Source organism: Salmo salar, chromosome ssa17, assembly GCF_905237065.1.
Source record: "Salmo salar chromosome ssa17, Ssal_v3.1, whole genome shotgun sequence".
Classification (NCBI taxonomy): domain Eukaryota; kingdom Metazoa; phylum Chordata; class Actinopteri; order Salmoniformes; family Salmonidae; genus Salmo; species Salmo salar.
The window spans coordinates 43,651,248-43,659,450 of NC_059458.1; positions in this window are offsets into that span (position 1 = coordinate 43,651,248).

Consider the following 8,203-nt stretch of genomic DNA (forward strand, 5'->3'; position numbering starts at 1 on the left):
AGAACACTATACATGATGACAGACTAACCAGGGAGAACACTAAACATGATGACAGACTAACCAGGGAGAACACTATACATGATGACAGACTAACCAGGGAGAACACTAAACATGATGACAGACTAAACATGATGACAGACTAACCAGGGAGAACACTAAACATGATGACAGACTAACCAGGGAGAACACTAAACATGATGACAGACTAACCAGGGAGAACACTATACATGATGACAGACTAACCAGGGAGAACACTATACATGATGACAGACTAACCAGGGAGAACACTATACATGATGACAGACTAAACAGGGAGAACACAAAACATGATGACAGACTAAACATGATGACAGACTAACCAGGGAGAACACTAAACATGATGACAGACTAACCAGGGAGAACACTAAACATGATGACAGACTAACCAGGGAGAACACTATACATGATGACAGACTAACCATGGAGAACACTATACATGATGACAGACTAACCAGGGAGAACACTAAACATGATGACAGACTAACCAGGTTAGAACACTATACATGATGACAGACTAACCAGGGAGAACACTATACATGATGACAGACTAACCAGGGAGAACACTAAACATGATGACAGACTAACCAGGGAGAACACTGAACATGATGACAGACTAACCAGGGAGAACACTAAACATGATGACAGACTAACCAGGGAGAACACTAAACATGATGACAGACTAACCAGGGAGAACACTAAACATGATGACAGACTAAACATGATGACAGACTAACCAGGGAGAACACTATACATGATGACAGACTAACTAGGGAGAACACTAAACATGATGACAGACTAACCAGGGAGAACACTATACATGATGACAGACTAACCAGGGAGAACACTAAACATGATGACAGACTAACCAGGGAGAACACTATACATGATGACAGACTAACCAGGGAGAACACTATACATGATGACAGACTAACCAGGGAGAACACTATACATGATGACAGACTAAACAGGGAGAACACTAAACATGATGACAGACTAAACATGATGACAGACTAACCAGGGAGAACACTAAACATGATGACAGACTAACCAGGGAGAACACTAAACATGATGACAGACTAACCAGGGAGAACACTATACATGATGACAGACTAACCAGGGAGAACACTATACATGATGACAGACTAACCAGGGAGAACACTATACATGATGATAGACTAAACATGATGACAGACTAACCAGGGAGAACACTAAACATGATGACAGACTAAACATGATGACAGACTAACCAGGGAGAACACTAAACATGATGACAGACTAAACATGATGACAGACTAACCAGGGAGAACACTATACATGATGACAGACTAACAAGGGAGAACACTAAACCTGATGACAGACAAAACATGATGACAGACTAACCAGGGAGAACACTAAACCTGATGACAGACAAAACATGGTGACAGACTAACCGGGGAGAACACTATACATGATCACAGACTAACCAGGGAGAACACTATACATGATGACAGACTAACCAGGGAGAACACTAAACATGATGACAGACTAACCAGGGAGAACACTAAACATGATGACAGACTAAACATGGTGACAGACTAACCGGGGAGAACACTAAACATGATGACAGACTAAACATGATGACAGACTAACCAGGGAGAACACTAAACATGATGACAGACTAACCAGGGAGAACACTAAACATGATGACAGACTAAACATGGTGACAGACTAACCGGGGAGAACACTAAACATGATGACAGACTAAACATGATGACAGACTAACCAGGGAGAACACTAAACATGATGACAGACTAAACATGATGACAGACTAACCAGGGAGAACACTAAACATGATGACAGACTAACCAGGGAGAACACTATACATGATGACAGACTAACCAGGGAGAACACTATACATGATGACAGACTAACCAGGGAGAACACTAAACATGATGACAGACTAACCAGGGAGAACACTAAACATGATGACAGACTAACCAGGGAGAACACTATACATGATGACAGACTAACCAGGGAGAACACTAAACATGATGACAGACTAACCAGGGAGAACACTAAACATGATGACAGACTAACCAGGGAGAACACTATACATGATGACAGACTAACAAGGGAGAACACTAAACATGATGACAGACTAACCAGGGAGAACACTAAACATGATGACAGACTAACCAGGGAGAACACTAAACATGATGACAGACTAACCAGGGAGAACACTAAACATGATGACAGACTAACCAGGGAGAACACTATACATGATGACAGACTAACCAGGAGAACACTAAACATGATGACAGACTAACCAGGGAGAACACTATACATGATGACAGACTAACCAGGGAGAACACTATACATGATGACAGACTAACCAGGGAGAACACTATACATGATGACAGACTAACTAGGGAGAACACTAAACATGATGACAGACTAACCAGGGAGAACACTATACATGATGACAGACTAACCAGGGAGAACACTAAACATGATGACAGACTAACCAGGGAGAACACTATACATGATGACAGACTAACCAGGGAGAACACTAAACATGATGACAGACTAAACATGATGACAGACTAACCAGGGAGAACACTAAACATGATGACAGACTAACCAGGGAGAACACTAAACATGATGACAGACTAACCAGGGAGAACACTATACATGATGACAGACTAACCAGGGAGAACACTATACATGATGACAGACTAACCAGGGAGAACACTATACATGATGACAGACTAAACAGGGAGAACACAAAACATGATGACAGACTAAACATGATGACAGACTAACCAGGGAGAACACTAAACATGATGACAGACTAACCAGGGAGAACACTAAACATGATGACAGACTAACCAGGGAGAACACTATACATGATGACAGACTAACCATGGAGAACACTATACATGATGACAGACTAACCAGGGAGAACACTAAACATGATGACAGACTAACCAGGTTAGAACACTATACATGATGACAGACTAACCAGGGAGAACACTATACATGATGACAGACTAACCAGGGAGAACACTAAACATGATGACAGACTAACCAGGGAGAACACTGAACATGATGACAGACTAACCAGGGAGAACACTAAACATGATGACAGACTAACCAGGGAGAACACTAAACATGATGACAGACTAACCAGGGAGAACACTAAACATGATGACAGACTAAACATGATGACAGACTAACCAGGGAGAACACTATACATGATGACAGACTAACTAGGGAGAACACTAAACATGATGACAGACTAACCAGGGAGAACACTATACATGATGACAGACTAACCAGGGAGAACACTAAACATGATGACAGACTAACCAGGGAGAACACTATACATGATGACAGACTAACCAGGGAGAACACTATACATGATGACAGACTAACCAGGGAGAACACTATACATGATGACAGACTAAACAGGGAGAACACTAAACATGATGACAGACTAAACATGATGACAGACTAACCAGGGAGAACACTAAACATGATGACAGACTAACCAGGGAGAACACTAAACATGATGACAGACTAACCAGGGAGAACACTATACATGATGACAGACTAACCAGGGAGAACACTATACATGATGACAGACTAACCAGGGAGAACACTATACATGATGATAGACTAAACATGATGACAGACTAACCAGGGAGAACACTAAACATGATGACAGACTAAACATGATGACAGACTAACCAGGGAGAACACTAAACATGATGACAGACTAAACATGATGACAGACTAACCAGGGAGAACACTATACATGATGACAGACTAACAAGGGAGAACACTAAACCTGATGACAGACAAAACATGATGACAGACTAACCAGGGAGAACACTAAACCTGATGACAGACAAAACATGGTGACAGACTAACCGGGGAGAACACTATACATGATCACAGACTAACCAGGGAGAACACTATACATGATGACAGACTAACCAGGGAGAACACTAAACATGATGACAGACTAACCAGGGAGAACACTAAACATGATGACAGACTAAACATGGTGACAGACTAACCGGGGAGAACACTAAACATGATGACAGACTAAACATGATGACAGACTAACCAGGGAGAACACTAAACATGATGACAGACTAACCAGGGAGAACACTAAACATGATGACAGACTAAACATGGTGACAGACTAACCGGGGAGAACACTAAACATGATGACAGACTAAACATGATGACAGACTAACCAGGGAGAACACTAAACATGATGACAGACTAAACATGATGACAGACTAACCAGGGAGAACACTAAACATGATGACAGACTAACCAGGGAGAACACTATACATGATGACAGACTAACCAGGGAGAACACTATACATGATGACAGACTAACCAGGGAGAACACTAAACATGATGACAGACTAACCAGGGAGAACACTAAACATGATGACAGACTAACCAGGGAGAACACTATACATGATGACAGACTAACCAGGGAGAACACTAAACATGATGACAGACTAACCAGGGAGAACACTAAACATGATGACAGACTAACCAGGGAGAACACTATACATGATGACAGACTAACAAGGGAGAACACTAAACATGATGACAGACTAACCAGGGAGAACACTAAACATGATGACAGACTAACCAGGGAGAACACTAAACATGATGACAGACTAACCAGGGAGAACACTAAACATGATGACAGACTAACCAGGGAGAACACTATACATGATGACAGACTAACCAGGAGAACACTAAACATGATGACAGACTAACCAGGGAGAACACTATACATGATGACAGACTAACCAGGGAGAACACTATACATGATGACAGACTAACCAGGGAGAACACTATACATGATGACAGACTAACCAGGGAGAACACTATACATGATGACAGACTAACCAGGGAGAACACTATACATGATGACAGACTAACCAGGGAGAACACTATACATGATGACAGACTGACCAGGGAGAACACTATACATGATGACAGACTAACCAGGGAGAACACTAAACATGATGACAGACTAACCAGGGAGAACACTAAACATGATGACAGACTAAACATGATGACAGACTAAACATGAAAACTGTTGTCTATCAGATAGATATGAGTGGCCCAACATTGAGCCTTCTGGGATACGTTGAGGTTTGAGGTAGTCCTGTAGTTGGTGAGGAAGGGGAGGTTTGAGGTAGTCCTGTAGTTGGTGAGGAAGGGGGGGTTTGAGGTAGTCCTGTAGTTGGTGAGGGAGAGGAGGTTTGAGGTAGTCCTGTAGTTGGTGAGGAAGGGGAGGTTTGAGGTAGTCCTGTAGTTGGTGAGGAAGGGGAGGTTTGAGGTAGTCCTGTAGTTGGTGAGGAAGGGGAGGTTTGAGGTAGTCCTGTAGTTGGTGAGGAAGGGGAGGTTTGAGGTAGTCCTGTAGTTGGTGAGGAAGGGGAGGTTTGAGGTAGTCCTGTAGTTGGTGAGGAAGGGGAGGTTTGAGGTAGTCCTGTAGTTGGTGAGGGAGAGGAGGTTTGAGGTAGTCCTGTAGTTGGTGAGGGAGAGGAGGTTTGAGGTAGTCCTGTAGTTGGTGAGGAAGGGGAGGTTTGAGGTAGTCCTGTAGATGGTGAGGAAGGGGAGGTTTGAGGTAGTCCTGTAGTTGGTGAGGGAGAGGAGGTTTGAGGTAGTCCTATAGTTGGTGAAGAAGGGGAGGTTTGAGGTAGTCCTGTAGTTGGTGAGGGAGAGGAGGTTTGAGGTAGTCCTGTAGTTGGTGAGGAAGGGGAGGTTTGAGGTAGTCCTGTAGTTGGTGAAGAAGGGGAGGTTTGAGGTAGTGCTGTAGTTGGTGAGGAAGAGGAGGTTTGAGGTAGTCCTGTTGTTAGGGAGGTTTGAGGTAGTCCTGTAGTTGGTGAGGAAGGGGAGGTTTGAGGTGGTCCTATAGTTGGTGAGGAAGGGGAGGTTTGAGGTAGTCCTGTAGTTGGTGAGGAAGGGGAGGTTTGAGGTAGTCCTGTAGTTGGTGAAGAAGGGGAGGTTTGAGGAAGTCCTGTAGTTGGTGAGGGAGAGGAGGTTTGAGGTAGTCCTGTAGTTGGTGAGGAAGGGGAGGTTTGAGGTAGTCCTGTAGTTGGGGAGGTTTGAGGTAGTCCTGTAGTTGGTGAAGAAGGGAGGTTTGAGGTAGTCCTGTAGTTGGTGAGGGAGAGGAGGTTTGAGGTAGTCCTGTAGTTGGTGAGGAATTGGAGATTTGAGGTAGTCCTGTAGTTGGTGAGGAAGGGGAGGTTTGAGGTAGTCCTTTAGTTGGTGAAGAAGGGGAGGTTTGAGGTAGTCCTGTAGTTGGTGAGGAGGTTTGAGGTAGTCCTGTAGTCGGTGAGGAAGGGGAGGTTTGAGGTAGTCCTGTAGTTGGTGAGGAAGAGGAGGTTTGAGGTAGTCCTGTATTTGGTGAGGAAGGGGAGGTTTGATGTAGTGCTCTAGTTGGTGAGGAAGAGGAGGTTTGAGGTAGTCCTGTAGTTGGTGAGGAAAGGGGAGGTTTGAGGTAGTCCTGTAGTTGGTGAGGAAGGGGATGTTTGAGGTAGTCCTGTAGTTGGTGAGGAAGGGGATGTTTGAGGTAGTCCTGTAGTTGGTGAGGAAGGGGAGGTTTGAGGTAGTCCTGTAGTTGGTGAGGGAGAGGAGGTTTGAGGTAGTCCTGTAGTTGGTGAGGAAGGGGAGGTTTGAGGTAGTCCTGTAGTTGGTGAGGGAGAGGAGGTTTGAGGTAGTCCTGTAGTTGGTGAGGAAGGGGAGGTTTGAGGTAGTCCTGTTGTTAGGGAGATTTGAGGTAGTCCTGTAGTTGGTGAGGAAGGGGAAGTTTGAGGTGGTCCTGTAGTTGGTGAGGAAGAGGAGGTTTGAGGTAGTCCTGTAGTTGTTGAGGAAGGGGAGGTTTGAGGTAGTCCTGTAGTTGGTGAGGAGAAGGAGGTTTGAGGTAGTCCTGTAGTTGATGAGGAAGGGGAGGTTTGAGGTGGTCCTGTAGTTGGTGAGGAATAGGAGGTTTGAGGTAGTCCTGTAGTTGATGAGGAAGGGGAGGTTTGAGGTAGTCCTGTAGTTGGGGAGGTTTGAGGTAGCCCTGTAGTTGGTGAGGAAGTGGAGGTTTGAGGTAGTCCTGTAGTTGGTGAGGAAGAGGAGGTTTGAGGTAGTCCTGTAGTTGGTGAGGAAGGGGAGGTTTGAGGTAGTCCTGTAGTTGGTGAGGAAGGGGAGGTTTGAGGTAGTCCTGTAGTTGGTGAGGAAGGGGTGGTTTGAGGAGTCCTGTAGTTGGTGAGGAAGGGGAGGTTTGAGGTAGTCCTGTAGTTGGTGAGGGAGAGGAGGTTTGAGGTAGTCCTGTAGTTGGTGAAGGAGAGGAGGTTTGAGGTAGTCCTGTAGTTGGTGAGGAAGGGGAGGTTTGAGGTAGTCCTGTAGTTGGTGAAGAAGGGGAGGTTTGAGGTAGTCCTGTAGTTGGTGAGGAAGGGGAGGTTTGAGGTAGTCCTGTAGTTGGTGAGGGAGAGGAGGTTTGAGGTAGTCCTGTAGTTGGTGAGGAATTGGAGATTTGAGGTAGTCCTGTAGTTGGTGAGGAAGGGGAGGTTTGAGGTAGTCCTGTAGTTGGTGAAGAAGGGGAGGTTTGAGGTAGTCCTGTAGTTGGTGAGGAGGTTTGAGGTAGTCCTGTAGTCGGTGAGGAAGGGGAGGTTTGAGGTAGTCCTGTAGTTGGTGAGGAAGAGGAGGTTTGAGGTAGTCCTGTATTTGGTGAGGAAGGGGAGGTTTGATGTAGTGCTCTAGTTGGTGAGGAAGAGGAGGTTTGAGGTAGTCCTGTAGTTGGTGAGGAAATGGGAGGTTTGAGGTAGTCCTGTAGTTGGTGAGGAAGGGGAGGTTTGAGGTAGTCCTGTAGTTGGTGAGGAAGGGGAGGTTTGAGGTAGTCCTGTAGTTGGTGAGGGAGAGGAGGTTTGAGGTAGTCCTGTAGTTGGTGAGGAAGGGGAGGTTTGAGGTAGTCCTGTAGTTGGTGAGGGAGAGGAGGTTTGAGGTAGTCCTGTAGTTGGTGAGGAAGGGGAGATTTGAGGTAGTCCTGTAGTTGGTGAGGAAGGGGAGGTTTGAGGTGGTCCTGTAGTTGGTGAGGAAGAGGAGGTTTGAGGTAGTCCTGTATTTGTTGAGGAAGGGGAGGTTTGAGGTAGTCCTGTAG